This window comes from Tyto alba, unplaced genomic scaffold (genome assembly GCF_018691265.1).
Source record: "Tyto alba isolate M040663 unplaced genomic scaffold, T.alba_DEE_v4.0 Super-Scaffold_8, whole genome shotgun sequence".
NCBI classification, from domain to species: Eukaryota; Metazoa; Chordata; class Aves; order Strigiformes; family Tytonidae; genus Tyto; species Tyto alba.
The window spans coordinates 9,268,518-9,287,363 of NW_024881329.1; the positions used below are offsets into that span (position 1 = coordinate 9,268,518).

Consider the following 18,846-nt stretch of genomic DNA (forward strand, 5'->3'; position numbering starts at 1 on the left):
AAATGTAGAAGTTACAGGTTTGCCTTTCTGCTGCAGAGATTACACTGCCACAAGGACTGTGGTGTTCAATGTAGTCATGAAGAATCTGGAAAAGGGGGTGACTACAGTTGATTAAAGATGAGATGGGATAATCAGATCTAAAGGCAGCCAAGGCAGTTTATGGGATACTGAGCACCTGATTGATAAAATGGCAGGTGAAATACACTGCTGAAAAGTGCAAATCAATGCACATGGGGGAAAAATAACTGTAAAATATACTTAACTAACTCAGAGCTCATCATTATGTTTTACCAGTCAGGAAAAAGATCTGAGTAATTTTGGATAGTTCTCCGAAAATAGCATTCAGCAGCAGCCAAAGAGGCAAAAATGTTAAGAATTAGTAGGAACGAATTAAGAACAACATAGTTTATGAGCATATTATGCCCAAATCTTCAAAACAGTTCTAGTCATATTAAAAAAAAAAAAAAAAAAAAAACAAACAACCCAACATAAATATAAAGGGTACACAGAAAAAAGAATGGTCAGAAATTGCAAATGGTTTCACTCAAAAAAGACTAGAGCACTTAAACTTGAAAAAGGGACATTTCTGGATAGAAACAGGTTAGAAATTTTTAAAAATCATGAAAAGACTGGAAAGGGTGCCCTAGTCATTATTTACTCACAATTCCTGACAGTACTCAAGGATGAGGATGCCAAAAGCAGTTATTAGGCAATAATTTAAGTACAAAAGAAGCTCCTTTACAACGGTATATAATTAAATAAATGAATGTTATCACAAGAAGTTGTAAAAGAGTTGGAGCATGTAAGTGAGTTCAAAGAGGGATTAGATGCATTCAGGGGAGAGGTACAGTGGTGGTTATAGAGCCTCTGGATCTGGAAAGCCTGCAGATGGTTGAAAACAGTGAGGGTTAAAGAATGTTCCTGCTTTTGGCATAATGTAAACATGATCCTCATGTGGGATTAGGAGAATGGTCTGCATGACCTGGATATGCAGTTCTAATGTTCACTTGTGGAAGCAGGTTCAATTTCTGAAAGAAACTGATTTTGAGAATGTGAACAAAGGAAAACTGCCTTTTTGCACATTATGAGTAATTAACCATGCTGAAGGAAGGGATGGATAGAACAACAGACACAAGAAGGTAATGAGAGAAAAAGATTTTTTTTCTTATATTTTCCTTGTCAATACAAGACAGGACATGGTAAGACCACAGCCAGGACTAAGATCCTGCTGCCATAGGATAGTATTGTGCTGGATCCCTAAGTAGCTTTCTTGAAGAAGTAAACATATCTCAGTCTGAAGAATGTCTGGCATCTCCCTGCTCTGTCACGTTTTAGATTCTTGCATATGAACAAACTTCAGATGTTTTTAAGAGGCTGTTTGGGTGGCAGACCACTGAAAGTATTTTCAGTTCTTTAAGATTCATCATACACAAAGCACTGGATTTCACAGGAGAAAAGACAGTGAGCCAGCACTTTTCAGACTTTGCAGTCTTACATATACATACACACATTTGCTTGCACACACACTAAATGATATTCCCGATTTTATAGCTGTATGAAGAAAATTCTGCTTGACTGCAATACTATTTAACAGAAGACACTGGTGCACACCAGTGAGGAATCTTCTTCCCCTGCCTTCCTTCACCAGAAGATCAAGAAAACTGAGACTGGCATGAAGGTTTGCACACCCCTTGATTACAAAGAATTCTTGCTGTTCTCCATCTTTTATCCTTCTTATTTTCTTAGCCTACCAGTTTCTTCCTTTGCCATCCCCTTCCCTATCACATATATTCAATGCTGCCTACACTCCTGCTCCCAATGCCTCATATGGGGCTGAGTCAGAAAAAACATGAAAATAATCTCTTCTTAAATCAGCAGTACAAACTGCGGAAATGTTTTAAAATGCTCTTGCAACTCCCACTTTTTTTCTCCCACAGAATCTGTACCAGTAGAGGGCAAAGGAATAAATCAAACTTTCTGAGATAGAGGCTAGAAGTATTTCTTCTCTTTCTCTAATTAATATTTCTTTCTAGTTCAGCCAGTATAAAAATCAGGTCTCGGTAGGCAAGGAAATGTAAATAAAAAAATAAAATTGGTCTCAGATAAAATGGATGACCTTCCCCCCTGAGGTATTCACAAATTTTGAAAGAAAAAGTTAGAAATACTATTCATCAGCCTCATTATTTTACAACCCTAAGTTATTTTACGCCATAAGTAGTATTTCACTCATATACCCAGTAAGCTGAATCTATAGGAGAAATTCCACAATGAGATTGCTTTAACAACTAAGACATAATATATATCATTATAACTTATCATGCGCTATTGCTAGATTCTACATCATAAGCTAACTGTGCATAGACAACTAACAGTTCCTGCATGAGTTCAGAGCAGACAAACTATATTTAATTCTTGTCTACCAGACTTTGTAAGCAACCTACTTTCTTTTCCAGTGATGAAAAGCACAATCAAAGCTTCCACTCACTACAGAAAGGCTTTGAAGAGACAGACTGTGTATTTTATTTGCCTCTCAACTTCTAAATTCCCTGTGCTGGATTACTGCAACACTAAGTCAAATATTATGCCTTTAATCTTAGGAGGCCACATCTTGCCCTCCTGTTGTAAGGCCTGCAGGACAGAACTAAGCAAGGAAAGCTTACCAACATCAAATCCTGGGAGAACAGACAAGCAAAGGTACATGACACCAAGCAGGGAATGACTCTGTGAATGCCTAATCCATGATTACCTTCACCCAGAAGACAGTTACTCAGAAAGCAGCAAGCATTTATCATTTGGGCTGGGGGAAAGGGAGTGTCTCAATATAAGCACAATAATTGTACATTAAGGAACTTAAAGTAATTCATAATTTCTGAAATTTAAAAAGCCAAAATTCTTACCCACTTGACATCACAAGATGCTTTGCTTGACTACTTAGGATATGGCCAGTATGAAAATTTTGGGAAAAAAAAATGTTATGAGAGAGGAATTGTTAGTTGTCATCTTTATTACTTACGTATTTCAAGTTCAAAGTTTCTGTGACACAAACACAATGCTTTAGTATCAAGCATTTAAAATGGTGTATTTTCTTCCAATTAAAAAAATCGCCAGGATTGAGAACTTTACCTAAACAAAATATATTCACAGTTATCTGCTATGAAGTAGGAGCAAAATATAACTTGTTCATTCTATCAGTACAGTGACAATTTCTTCAAAGAAAAAGAAGAAGGGTTTGTAACTTTTCAAAAGACAGTTTTTCCAATATCTAAAAGTTAAATTCTCATCTCAGTATTCTTCTTCCTCTTGAAGCTCTCATGTTGGCAGTTTTGCCTTAGAAATTGTGTTTTGGTACCCATTATGAAACCTTCTCCAGTTTACTTTTGTATCTACCAATTCAGTTGAACTGAAGTGAACACCAGCTTTACACTAGTCCTATCAGAGTTATTAGAGTTGATAGAAATAAAAACTTGATAAGGTGAGGAAATGATTTTAATTTTTTTTCATTATAGACAATGCAGATATTTGCTTTTACTTGTCAACTGAAAATGTTTTCAGAGACTCATCAATTTGGATATGGCTGGATACAGTTGCTAAATACTGATCTAAGATTTCTTTCAAATGTTTCTACCAAAACCCGTAACACCAAATTTGATGTCCTCTGCAGGGGAAGGAACAAGAGAAGAAAAAGAGCCTAGACCTATTCCATTCTGTACATCACCTTCAGTAAAAGAGTTATTATAATACCACATGCCTTCAATAGATGGAAAGGCAAAAGTATATGTATAAAAAGTGGACCTTTCATGAAGACTCACTTTAGCCTAAGGCTATTGGTCTCCCTAAGTTTTCTGTTCGGTTGGTTTGGTTTTTTGTTTGTTTGTTTTAAGTCAACTTAAGTTCCTGCCCTAAAATTAGGAACTTAATTTAGGCTCTCCAAATTGCACTCTGGAGGAACCTCTCTCTTCTCAGCTGACTACAGGGGAAGCCCAGGGAGACAAACTTCATTAGGCCAAAATTGACCTTTTTTCATCTAGCCCCTTTCCTGAAGTGTCTTACTTCAGATTACCTTCCAAATAAATTGCCTGGGGCAGGGGAAAGAATAGTGGTCTTAAGAGAGATAGCTCCTATTCTTCTCTTAATTCTTAATTTTATTGGCTAAGAAATGAAATTATTCAGTATTAAAATCTTAATTCTCTTTATTAGTCTTCTAATTCTATCCAAATCCCAGGCTGCAGTCATTAGGAAACCACCTTTTCAATAGTTTTGCCTCACAAATTGAAAGAATAAGAAAGGTAGAACTAGAGTTACTAGATTTTCTATACACATTTAATGTAGATTCCACTAATCTTTTTTCACATCCTTCCTTGATTTCTTCTTTATAATATGTAACAACTGACTACAAACAAGTAACATTTGTCAAGGTGGCTCAACAAGCAAGCTACATAATGTCTTTATCTATGCAAAAAAAAAAAAAATCTATGTAAAGATAAAATAATGCCAATATACTGTTTGACCTTTGTAAATAAGATGATGTCAAAATGTGTTGAACATGTATCTAAGGCATGTAAAGATTTTTTCCAACACAAACTTTTTTGTTGTTGCTAATGTTTCTTAGTTAGAACAATGTTTATTTTAATTTCCATGGTGCTTAATGACAACCCACAAATTCATTTTCTAAGTGTTCCCTCCAAATGTTGGGTTTGTTTTGTTTTGCTTTTTTTTTTAAACACTCTTGGAGGAAAAAAAGTATATTTTTACAGAACTAGCAGGATAAAGTCAGTAATTGAACATGCCATTTTTATGTTTTTAAAGGAAATATTTCAATATTTAAATTCAGTGCCAGCTATGATTTTTTTCCAAAATTCTAATTATCCAGTTACCTCAGAAATGATTTTCTGAAGAGGCAACAGAATCTAGAAGATAAACAAACAGGGCAACTACAATACTTTCCATAACAGTTCATTTGCCATCCTGAGTCAATGCTACCACACTTTTCTATCACACATGTGAAAGAAAAAACAATTAAATTCCAAATGCATGTTAAGCATGTTTTTCAACTAAGTTGAAGCAAAAAGCAAATTTCAATCACATAGCTTGTTTTAATTACAACCAATATATTAACTGAACATCGTACTGCAGAGCTTCATGAATCCTCAATGATAAGAGTAACCAACTACACAATATAAGTACTTTTGGTATTAAATATTACATTTTCTTCTTCTATTTTTGCAGCGGAGTGGAGTAATGAATATTTTATTTAGTTTACTCCTCAGGTTCATACTCTGTCTTCATTTCTATTTTGCAACAATACGAAGCCAAAAATCAGGCATTAGTAAGTCAGATAACTTTTCTAGTCAATTTACTCTGCATAGGCATGCAGAAGTTATTTGCTCAATTGACTTACACAAAGCTACATAGTTGTAACCCTTAGTAGGATGGGTTAATATTCCTAATCGAGAACTGCATATTGAAAAGATGCTGAATATGCTTTACATTGGTACATCACTCAATCTTTCTAACTGAGAAGAACATTGAAATTTCACCAATTTAAATCATTATTTCATAGCACAAATGCAGAAGAAAATACTAAACCCATGTGTTTAAGAAAGTGAGGGATGCAAAAGTTCAGTTCTGAATTATTCAAGAGACCTGGTTCTTCACTGTAATATTCACTGTATAATGGCACATCTTTCACCATATCCTGCAAATGTTTGGGGAAAGCTGAGGGTTTTGTAGTATTGTTTGCTTGGTTTTCAAAAGACCTATTTAAGAACATTCAAACTACCAGCAACATAATTCTTAAGCTTTTTCAAGTAAACACTTGCTAATATAGCTATGATTTACTATTGTGAAAAAGAAATGATCATTCCCCAACACACTTAAGTGAAACCAGCTACTGTATCTAACTTCTTCACCTGAACTGTTTATCAGTCATTGGTATTGTGTAATACTGCTTCATGATAGGTCCTAATTATTAAATTCACTATAGTAAAACTCATTATGTTATCTAATAGTAGTTATCTGGTCTTCTGCACTTCTGAACTGAATCTCACTTCTGTCACATACCTGAACCATATTGCACTTCCAGTTCACAGGAATGCCCAGTTACATACTGAGTTTCATGACGTAACTTCCATCCCTCAACATCCATCTAGGTGGAGCACTGAACTTGGTGGGAATTATGTTTGATAGTCATAAACAAAAATATAGCTTTTCGATATTAGTTAGGCAATCCAACAATGATTTTTATCTTCTAGCTCATTAACTTCAGTTTCTGATCTGGACTGCAAAGGATTAACATTTTCATAAACAGTAAGCTATCAGTGTTGGCCTCAGTAGAAGGCCACAGAAATTGGTGTTATATAAACATTTTCTTAGTCTTCCATATCTTCTCATCCATAATTTTTATACTATTTTTTAGAAATAATGTAATTAAAATTGGTTTACGAAGCCGCGCTTACTTTAAGAACTAGCATATGGTCAATATGCACGTTAACCAAAAAAATGACTGAAATATTTTTTAAAATTGTCAGTATAACAAGTAGCTGACCTATGTAACTCTTACATTCACAAGACTCCTAATCACTTCACTGGATGAGACCTGCAAATCAGAAATTAGCCCAAGTGTTTTGAAAAACAGAAATAAAATTTAAAATGCAACAAGAAAGCTAGATATTACCTAGCAGAGGAATTTAAGGTCTAACTGTCATGGTCAGCATAGTGCCCTGTAGCACAGGTGAATAAAGGGTAGTGAAAATTCAGCACACTGATGGTTGGAATGCTGTAGGCAGGAGCTTCCTGTTTTAAACTTAATGTTATCTAGACAGAAAAGGGGTTTACGTGATTCTTTAAGCAAAACAAACAACCCCTCCCAAACAGATGATCGAGCAAAGAAGGAAAACAGGATGTTACCATAGGTCAATTTCTTTCAAATAATCAGAGAATAACTAATCAGTGACTAACAGAAATAAAGTATGTGGTCAGTTTGCTTAAGAACAAATGAGATCTCATTCTGCCATTTTTTACTAAGTTATCTTCAACAAAAAGGGCCTCTAGAAATTCTTAAAGTGAGCTGAAGGAAGCCAGAAGGGGAGTTCTTTAACAGGATCAACATCTCTCTTTGGTTTTGTCAGCATCTGTTTAGTGTTGCTGGATTTCTCAATGTTATTTAAACTCATGAAATCAAAAAGTATGCATGATCTGATCCATAAAACCAGTATTTGCATACTCTGAAGTAATATTCAGAGAGAGTCCAGTATTTTGCTGTATATTTTCAAGAAAACACCCAAATCTATGGCAGGTGATTTAAAAGGGTACCTAAAGGAGCAGGGGCAAGTGAGCAGTGTCTGTGATGTGGAACTCCTGGAGTTTTGTCAGCCTGACAGCTTGCATACTGACCTTGCATATGTCCAAACAATGAGATGTCATTAGTGGAGAAATTACTTCAGACGTAACAAAATTTTCAGGGAACAGATTCTTGAGCCTCAGCTGCCTTCTTCAAATGACCAGAAAGCAGATGAGGGCCACTGTCTCTGAATATTAATTTATTCTCCCTGGCTGAGCTTCAAAACATCTGTTGCATAAGGAAAGTCTAATTAGAATGGCTGCCTCTACCCAGACAGCTGACATTGGCCATGGGAAGAACCTGTCCACTAACAACATTCCCATGAGCCTGACTGACATGCTTGAAGAGCAGACTGAGTAGAGTCTATATCCTGTTCCCAAAACTGCAGAAACCTCAGATCTTTTCCCTTTAGACATTGCAGACTTGATGGAAAATAGATTAGGGTCTGTTTTACTATCTAACACAGTGCTCTGCACTGCTTTGGAAAGAAGACCAACATATGGACTGCCACCAAGTACTAGAATTTCGTGTGAAGTCACAGGAGAGTTATCATCATGTAGCTTTCATGATCTGTTTCATAGACATTTGCAAAAGTTTTCCAAAATAAAGGGAAGATATCAGCGCACAGACAGTTTGTAACTTACATCTCTCTACATTAACAAACAAGTTGTTTCTAAGCAGCTGAGCTAACAAAACCTGTTCTTTGGCTATTTTATTTTAATGATTTTGTATCATATCTCCCTTATAACAAGCTCACTTGTCTCCTAGTCTCCTGCTAGTCTGGAGGGACAAGAGATAGAATTTGCTGTGCCTGGTTTTAAGCTTCACACATGCCAGGATGCCAGCTGGCAGATCCAACAGAATCAACGATAATTTCAGCTCACATTGGAGCCTTTCCCCCTTAGCAGCAGTAAGCTGGGTCTCTCCTCTCTTACCACATTACTGATTTTTACTTGTAGGAATGTAATACTTTTGAGATCCTCTCTTGCCAAATTCAACAAGTTGGACAAGTTCAAAGGCTACTGGGAGGGAATGAAAGGAGGGCAGGGAAGAAGAGGGAAGGATAGTTGGCTGACAACCAGAATAAGAGCATAATTTTTATTCCAAGGAAAACACGACCAAAAATAGATTCTGGAAAGAATAAATGCATATCTAACACTTAAAGGCAGCTTGCGGACAATATATAATGAGAAATGTGTCTCTAACCAATAGCCATATTATTTTTTTCCTTGAAAAAAAGCTTATGTAGCCATGTCATTTGTTCAACTCTCCTTCTTCCCCCCCTGCACTGCAGTAACTTTTGAAGCTGGTGATCAATTTCAACCAAGGCTGACCCAGGGAATGGCAGGTATCAGGCAGTTTGCATTTGCATGGCAGATGTAAGTTCAGAGGTACAGCATCCGAAACAGACTATATAGAATCACTTTGAAATATAGAATAAACCTACGTTGTAACAATTGTGGTGAGGGCAGTATACATATAGTAGACAGCTCTAAAGAAAAGCAGGTTTTTGTATTTCAAGTATTTGACAATTCCATGAAAGATAAAAGCTATAGTTTATAAGTTTCACACATCTCCTACTACTATCTTTTCCCTCTCCACAATTAGGTTATTCATATAACCATTGTCAACAGTAAAAGTTACAATATTGTAAATGAAGCATAGGTATGCTAATTTTATAAACACACTATGTGTAACCACAGAAGCATTTCCCAAGCTTGACATAAAAGATAATCATTGGAATTCTAAGAAAAAAATTGATAAACAAGTATCAATAAATATTTATGGATCTAAAATCTGCATTCCTCTATGAGATCTGGTAAAAACAAACAAACAACAACAACAACAAAAAAACTAAAACAAAACCACAGTCAGTCCTGATGACATTTCTGTTTAAGAATAAACCTATTTGGAAGGTGATTGTCCAGTACCCCATGAAGAACAGTTGAGAAGGAAATTAAACAAAGAATCCACACAGAGGTTGAGAAAGACACATGCTGTCATGCACATGGAAGTTAGTGCAGCTATACAGTTACAAAATGTCAAATTTCTCAACAGTTAAAACCAAAATTGAAACATTAAAATTAAATCACAAAGACACTAAAAATTCATTAAAGAAAAACAGTGTAATGAGGTTGCAAATACAATCTATTCTGTAGTAGAAATGAGAGGGGTGCTACTACCTATGTAATATTGCAACTCTTATTTTAAGAAAAACTGTAAGCCATGTATATGGTAGTAGTTTATTCTGACTTTTTACAAAAATAAAGTAGCACAAATGTACTAAGAAGTATTAGAGGATTTAGGTGTGCTCTCAAACTAGAGTACCATAGTGCCTCTAAGAATCACTTTATCAGGATAATGACCAGAATAATGACCCTTGAACAGGAGCAGTATTCACTATATAATAACTGAAACAAAAATTAAAAATGTATTTCTACCACTGAAACGTTCTTGATATCAGACCTCTCAACTGGACTTCAAAGCATACGTTATGGAAAATGCACAAAATAACTATGTGACTGTTGTGGATTACCATACTCAAACTGAATAGCATACTTGTGCAGCTTGAGCCAAACTCATTTGAACCTTGAGGATTCTTCAAGCAATTTGGAATCAAGAGAACAGAACTGTTATATTGCTTTCAGACAATGTTCCAATTTTTCCAAGTCTTTTTTTTCCTTAACTTATTCCTCGGTAGAAGAGAGAACAAGGCATAGAAATGCCTGAAGTAACAATTCAGTTCCATAACTGGACTTATAGTTGCCAAAATAACATGCCTTTCTTTACTTGCTATGTTTTATGAAGGAAGTTGAATTTCCTACTCTTTTTAAGAAGCAACTGAATGTTCAAGGCTTTGAGTCCCAGAGAGATGCTAAGGATTCCATTAGCTACTATTTAATTTCTTTTCTTTTTTGATAGCAGGGTTCCCATAGCTGCCTCAGGAGCAAGGGCAATTCAGACTGACTATTGTAATGTTACAGAGAAGAAATCTACACAGTCTGATGTACTCTGTATGCTGATTTTCACACTTGATAACATGGGACTGGAGGAATACAGAGAAAGGTCAATGTTTTCAGCAACTTCCCTTGCAGAGAAATGGGAAGTTGCTCAAAGTATTCAACTCTGTCACACAAATCATGAAGAAGCAACTGAATTAAGTAGGGATCCAACTGTCTCTTTTGACACAGCCACTTTGGGATTTATACAGGCCACATTTTGCTCACAGATAATGGCACAGGGCACATGAAACTACATGCCAAGTCGTTCCTCTAATACACTGAGCATCTTTGTCATATTCTCAGTTCCACGTTCTCCCTGTCCCAGAAAGGGCTGGTAATGCACTATGGCAATTTGTACATAATTTTTGATATTTTTATTGCTATAGCAACTGCGTGTAGGCATTTAAACATAGCAACAGACTTTTTATAGCACTTTCTTGGATGTCAAAATGGCATGTTGTTTTATTTTCAAAGCAGATGCTCAGAAGATAAGTACACAATATGATCGTACAGTACCCACCTTCAAAAGGAATAAAAAACCTCCCAACTTCACTACTTCTGAATCATATAAGTAGACAGATAAGCATAAGGCATATTGTGAGTTTAAAGGATTTTGTTCTGAGAAAGCATATCACTTACTACTACCTGAGAATAAGATTAGGTGAAAAACGTTGTTGATTTGTGCCCATTTTGTAAAAAGATGTGCATGACATCTACAAGGTCATGCTCTGAAAGGAAAAACCTTCCATCAACTCTGATCTTTACCTATTAAACAACAGAAGGGAAATTGTCTTCATATTAAGTGGAGGCAGATTCTCAGGAGGGATCAAAATCCACTGAGACAGACCCTTAGTTCACACACATGGGCAAAGCTCCACACATTCCAAACACAGCAATTGATTTACAAGAAGTGAGAGTTTGACCTGCTATGTGGTTTAAGGAAATACAATTAATCATTTTCAAAATAAGAAAGGCTACTTTCCTCTGGTATAGTATTTTTCTCTGCATCCTTTAGGTTCTGTATCATTTCTGCAAGTGACCAGTGAAAAACACCACTTGGTGCTTAATGTAATTTCTGAAAGCATTCCTAGACATGGAAATACCAAGCAGCAACAGGACAGATTTCCTGGGGGATCTTTAGGTATTATTCACCTTTCTGTTATGGTTATACGTCAGCTTTGTATAGAGTGGGATGGTTGATGTTTGCCATTTTACCAACAAAAAACATTTAAAATTTGTTAAACAGGAAATGTCAAAGACTTTTAAAAATATAAATCCAACAGGAAATGTCAAGAGGTTCTTATAAGGGTACAAGGTTGTTACTATTCCAGTGTGTCTGTTCCATTAGTACACAGCATATGAGTTTTGGAAGGGACATTTTGATGCTGTGTTTTATGCAGGAGAGATTTCAAACAAGTCCCAAAAGCTCAACATGCAGATAAAAATTAAATTTTACATGTTGAGGTTTTAAACTATATCCCACAAATTCTTCCTCCCTGTCCCTCACAGATATTTTCACTTAATTCAGTGAGTAAACAGAGAGCAGTTTTCAAGTATCCCAACCTTGCTTTAAGTGCCTAAGATACTCGGTAATTCTGATACATCTGTTTGGTTTTCTACATTCTGCTCCACTGACTACTGCACTTACTAAAAACAGCTTTTAGAGCAATGCTGATAATTATACCTATCAAAGAATAGGAATGATAAGTTTATTAACTGCAACAGCCTCAGGGATGTCAAGATGATAGGCACAACAATACTTGCATAGGGAATTAAGCACAATATTTAGATTTGCTTCCAAGATTTTTCCAGTCTGAGATGATGTGCAGAACATCAACTTGACTTAGCACCTCCCCTTGGGGCAAACTCCACTCTCCATTGTGACTAAGCCCCTAATTATATAATGCTATTTTCATCAGCCCAGAGGTCAGTCAAATTCATCCACTATTAACAAAAAAAAAAAAAAAAAAAAAAAAGGAAATTCAGTGGTTGAAATTGTGAAGCATGTATGCTTTTTTATACATTGTTAAATTATTTCCCTTCCTCTCCAAAAGCTCTCCTTCAACTCATGGCTATACACTTTATTTCTAATTTTTTCTGTTCAGCAGTTAGAGCACAGTTCAGCACAACTTTGGAATTTTTAACAGGAAAGGTTAATCAACATATCACACTTTATTCTACTCTACTATCTGCACGCATACACCTCCTTCAGAGAAGGCCTTTTCAGAGACATTTCAGAGAAACTGGGGGAATTTTTAAATTGAAAATTATTTCATTTGAAAATTAAATAGTGGATTTTTTTTTCCCAAAATTTCAGAAACAGATCTTGTTCTATAGGTCCTACCACTTGCTAGTGCATCTAAGTCCAAAATAAAATCGGCAAAAAGAGACCCACTGCTCCTACTCAAATTCTCCTAGATATCAAACTCTTATTTCCTGCTAACACTGCCTTTACCTTTGTGGTATTCACTAAGAGCCTGATCTGGCACCACTGAAGTCAATGGAAACTTTGCTGATGATTTCAAAAGCAAAGGCTCAGAGCCAAATTCTCCATGTATCACTTCAGCGTTACAAAACATTTTACAGAATTATATAAACAGCAATAATTTTACTCCGAAGGCAAGCCCCTACCTCAAAGCAATTGCTGTACTTGACCCAACAGCACAGAATTTCTATCATGTATCCTTTTCCAGGAAGCAAAACCTTAAAACAGGTAAGAAAAAAATACGCAACTCCCCCACAAAACACTTCTGTCCCCCCACTGTTATATCAACTTGTCAACTCTACTCTTTGCAAAAATTGCAGTAACTAGCTCAATGGACCTCATTTTATAGCCATGAGATAATGGCTCTGTTTGGACAATCACCAAGGTAAGTGTATTCACACCTAGATTAGGGGACTGCACAAGGATTCTAAAGTATAACTTTGTATCATGACAAAACACAACAGAATATGTGTTAGCATTAGGTGGGGAAAAAAACTTTCATGTTTACATACACATTTGACACATATTAGCTGACAAGTTTGCATGTTTCCCTCCCTGACCATCTCATCCTCTCCAAGCAACCTGTGTTAGCATAAAAAAAACCCAAACAAACATATTATACAGGCCTTACTTGTCCAAACCCACAGCTGATCGTATCTACCATATTACAGGTCCCTGATGACTTGTGATACCTAAAGAGTCGGGGGTTTGTACATTTTAGAGGCAGATAAAAGTTCTAGCAGATGGTAAGATTTTCTTTATTTCAGCTATTAGCTGTGGCGGGTGTAGTCGTTGTTGTTGGTTTTGTTGTTTAAATCTTTCAGATAGTTAATACATTTGGTAATACTTAAGTAAATCGGATTTCTCAAATAATTTTTCAGATTGTAAAATTAACAATAGACACATTGAAATAAATAGAAGTAAAGAAAAATAAAGAAGAAACATAATACATCTATCTGCTGAAGAGGATTAAATGTGGGGATGCTGTTAAAGCCCAAGATCTCCAACAAAAGCTGAGGCTACAAGTCTGCTTGCTCTAGGTATTAAATCCCTCTCTCCTTTTCAGAATTCTTAGGACCTACTTTCCAGGGAGGAAAACTGAGTTGTTATTTCAAAGTGCTACCAACAACAGTCACAGTTTTAGTTCTCCATAACATACCACTACACGTGTACATAAGGAATAATTCATGTTTTGAGTCACTAGTTTATAAACTCAAAGATCCATCACCCACTCAGATTTCCTTTCTGTCAGCGATACCGAAATCCAAAACATCTCTTTGACCCACTTTTCAAAGGAAGTGCAAGTGGAGAACACATCACACGGAAATTCTTCTGCTTAGTTTACAGAAAGGCTGCAAGTTAGGACAGAAAGATCTCTCCCTGCCCACAAATCCCCCAGATCTTTAAATAGCCCATAAACCTTTAAACAGCAAGGATTTTCTTTCTCCTTCCACTCACAAGCCATTTGATGCTTCTTTTTCCTATACTTAGATGCTTCTCTAAGAGCAGCAAAGAGATGAGGTAAGAGAACTCCATGACATGTAAGGAACATACACATATGACGCTTGAAATGAGAAGCTTTCACATCTGTCTCTTTTCAATACCAACTCCCTACACCTCAGTTGCTATACTTTTTGTCTTATAACATACTTATGTCTATCCAGCTTTTCAAAAAGTGATTCGACACCATACTATCATTAAAAGCTGTCGTAAAGTAGACTGAGCCAAAGGAAGAAGAAAGAAGGTGGTGCTAAAGACTGGAACTATGAATCTGGCTGCTAGATAATTCTTAACTTCTACTGCTCTAGTCTCAGATAAATAGGACTACAGTTATTAAACTTGACTCAAACATCTAAAATCACAGGAGGCAGGGAGGTCTACAGGTTTCATGTCCGCAGCCAATTTAGAGCTTAAACCAGAGGGATGTAAAGTAGATTGATTTATGTAAATTAAATACATTGATAGTCTTAGGTATTTTATCATAGCGCTGCTGTTGACTGACAATTTTCATTATGTACAAATGAGCGACCTGTATTTTTTTGTATTAAATTACACTTGTCATCATAACATCTTTACTGAAGATAAATTTACACGTAGGTACTATATTGTATATTCTAAATTATAAAGTAAAAAAGGATTGTATGGAATAAGAATAGTTGCTGAAATGCTACACGATATCGTATGTTTCAAATAGACACTTAGTTAAGATGTGGAAGAGTTAGACACAGATTAGTTATTCCAGTCCATACACAAAGTTAAAAATAATTTATTAAAACTTAAATGCCTTCTAAATACTGGCTAAAGATGCACATCCCTGCACAAGCTGAAGGGTCGCATGAAATGTCGTAAGTAATACATGAAAAAACAGCAAACCAGAACGAGGGCCTTTGGAGGCTAGAAAATAAAAGAATATTAGAAGATCGAGGACTCTCTAGTATTCAGCATTTAATATATCGGATTGTTTCTTAATTTCCACTGTTACTTCTAATAAACTTAGATTTCTGTGAGTTGTATCATTAGATTATTAAGCTTCAAGTCTGGTATAATTGTTGATTTAAAACATAAAGGTCAGGTAGGAGATTAATCTAAAAGTATTAAGCTGTTCACTAATGATAGTCCAGAGAAAAATAAAAGGAAAATTAATCACAAGTTTTGCAACCAGATCTGAAATGTTTTAACAAGTAAGATTCATTTATCACATTCTTTTGAAGCAAGATGAAGTGAACTTTCATTAAAGCACATACAACACCTACCATACCAAATATAAACGCAGTAACTGTTAGCTCTTGCAGGAACACTGTCTATGCTCAGAACTCTAAATTCACCTAATCTCTGCATAGCATAAACTAAAACCCAGTGTCTAACCGCCCCATAAAGATGAAACTTTGCTGCTGACTGCACAGAATTTTTCTCTAGATGAAACCATGCTATATATGATTTGAAAAACCAACTCACTAACACAAGTTGTTACTAATATGAGTTACTAATAGAAACCTGTCTTCAATGTCAGCAATCATTTCCTTGTACAGACCTCATTCGTTCATGTTGTTTTCCTACTGCTGTTTGAAAAAAAGAGCTCAACATACACATTAATAAGACCAAAAAAAGTGTTTTAATTTGCCAAGAAAACAAAATACACTTTGGTGTGGAGTGCCTACCAAATAGCACAGATAAAACTGAAGGCTGAAATATCAGGAAATGTAAATATTGTGATTTTTCATACTCAAGTAAACATGCTTTAACATTTGATGGTAGGGTTGTTTTTTTTGTACAGCATTGCAATTAGACACAACTTCACGGTACTAATTTACATCTAATAGGATTAAAACCAAACACACACTGTATAAAGAAATGGTTCTGGAAAGACTTATAAAAAGATAGGTTCCAGACACAAGTAGGTAATATATCAAAATTAACAACTCCAACACTGTTAAAAGCAAGCATGTGGGAAGGAAAGTCATATAATTAAAAAAAAAAAAAAAAAAGGAAAAAAAAATCTGATAAATTTCTGTTTCCTTATAGCACATATTGCTGCTAACTAAGACTATCTAATGGTTAGCACAATACAGATAACAGTATCTGTGAATCAGGTTGCCTTGAATTACTGACTACATACCTTTATTAACCAAGTCTCAGTATAATTAACACAGCATTTTCTCTTTCATTCTTGTATATTCCCAAACAGTACATAAAAAGAACTAGGTTTCATTAAATACACCCACTTTTTAAGCAGCTAAAATCTGAACAAGAGGTAGAATTTGAAGGGGGTGGGGGGGAAGAGGTGGAAAGAACCAACTACTCTGTATCACAACAAGTTACTGTACCTTTAAGGAGGAAATATGGTTCCGTTCTGTTTCACGGCTGAAAAAGAGCTTATTCTCAGTTATAGAGATTACTTACCTAAAACTTCAGTTATTCCTCTTTTTCCCCTCAGGCCAGCCTCTCTTTCACTCTTGGGAGCTTTTACCATTTAAGGTCAATGTTACATCTGGCTCTAGTAACTAAAGCTGAAGCAATTTTTAACTCGGAGATCCAACAGGCTGTCTAACATTAGAATGAGAGTTTAAATTTAAAGTAACTGTTCAGAAAGCCTCTTTCTTGCCTCAGCGAATTACAGAATAAAAGGCTTTCCTATTCTGGCATAAGTACTCCGAGTACAACACGATGCAGACATCCCATTAGCATTCTTCATGTTCACTGCATATAAGACTCTACTTACTCATTTTTGATTAAAATGGGCAAGTAGGAAGAACAGATTAAATAATTTACATCATGTTATGTTAACCCTTAGAATTTTTTACTGAAACAGATGCTACTATTTTTCATTCCCCTCCCCTCTTTGTTTGGTCAGAAGGAGTCTAAATTAGAGAGCCAATACAAGGCATGTGAACTTTTAAAGAACACTGGCTTCAGTCCAGCCATGGGCTCTGCTCTCCACTTGCAGAGTATGAATAATTCCCACTGAAGTCCACAGAAGTTGCTTGTATCCCATGAGAGAATGTAGCTACAAATGGGGCATGAAGAAGGAAAAGAAACCCAAAACACTTACCATACTGTATTCATGTACCTGCAGGAGAATCACATGCATGTGATTCAGAGCTCTCAGCTCTGTAATGGATATAGAATGTAATCCAGTCCTCTAGCCAATTCAGATTATTTACTGATAAGTATTACTATTACATTCACAGATCCTAACTAAGAGTTCTGCTTATGCCAGGTACTGTAAAGTTATTAAAAATAAGCAAGCCAAACCCTGTCCAAAAAACAGTTTCACAATTCAAGTAGAGACAAAAGAGCTGGGGGGTGGGAAATGTCAAAATATTGCACCAGAATGTATGGAAATTTATTAGATAGTAAGTTTGGAGGGGACATGTTAAGGGTGTTTTAAGAGAATAAAGCAAATAATGATATTAAATTAACTTCCTTTTGATAATGGCTAATAAAGGCAGCAAGGCAGAAACAGATCAGGCAAAGGAAAGCAAGGATTTGATGTTCTGACTTTGAAAGCACATTCCATAGGGGAGCAATGCATGGAAACATGAGGATGTTTGTAGGAGAAGTGGGCAAAGATGAGATGATTGCAACACAGCATGGTCCCTGTAATGTAAGGAATAAGAGGCTAAACACCTCATTTGTGCCTTATCAGGCTTGATCTTGCATTAGAAAGCCTATTATTCTGCACTTAAGATGTTCTTTGCCCCCCAAATCAACAAAGTAAAATAAGTTCTGAAAAACTTCTCTAACATTGGCATTTAAGCTTGATGCCAAGATAAAGGGAGTAGCTAGGTGTGTCAAAAAACATTTCAGATTTTTATGTCCTTTATCCACTTACTGTCCTTTGCACCATTACTGGCTCTCTGACAAGATATTTTAACATATCTCCTTTCATCTTCTTGAATCACTGTTTTATTACCCACAAACTCAAATTCTGAAGTATTCTCTTGTGTCTCAGCATGGTTACAGTCTTTCATCTTGTTATCTGCAACTACAGAAATCTTACTAGCATCTGTAATTCATGATTTTTCAGTTTTATTTTCTCAGAATTTCTAGGCCACAAGTGTCAAATGTTTAATTTGTCTGCAACAGAAGTTGTGTTTCTCTTAAATCTGCATGCATCCCTTTCGCAGCAATGACTGTTTTGAACCTGGCTTGGGCAAGAACAAGTTGCTTACTGCCTTTTAGCACTACCATCCTCTGGGAAATAAAACTTTTCCATTAAGTTGCTTGTTCATTGGTCTAGCATCCTATAACCACTGATGGCCAAATTTAGCCAAAATTTGTTAAAGTAACTGAGGTCTCAAAATATTTTCAAGTTCCTAGAAACTTCACTAAGTCAGTAGCTTGTAAAGGAGATTTAAGCTACTGCCCCTGCTATGGCAGAAATCTATAGTGACAGCATTTCAGTTCTGTTTTGTTTGGCCCATCCACTTGCACCACACAACCATGACCCCTGCTGTTTAGGTAGTATTTAGGGGACACAGAAGGACCCTGGAGGTACTCATAAAAGGGGAAAGCAATTC

The 18,846-nt window shown here is 35.9% G+C and overlaps 1 protein-coding gene across 1 annotated transcript in view; it reads right to left on the bottom strand.

Annotated features, from left to right (window-relative positions):
* IRAG1 (inositol 1,4,5-triphosphate receptor associated 1) overlaps positions 1-16,702 on the bottom strand; it is a 76,241-nt gene extending 59,539 nt beyond the window's left edge. The window contains exon 1 of the mRNA XM_033006991.2: positions 16,651-16,702. The gene's annotated coding sequence lies outside the window, so the exon portion shown is untranslated. The remainder of the gene's footprint in view (positions 1-16,650) is intronic.
* Between the last annotated feature and the right edge of the window lie 2,144 nt (positions 16,703-18,846).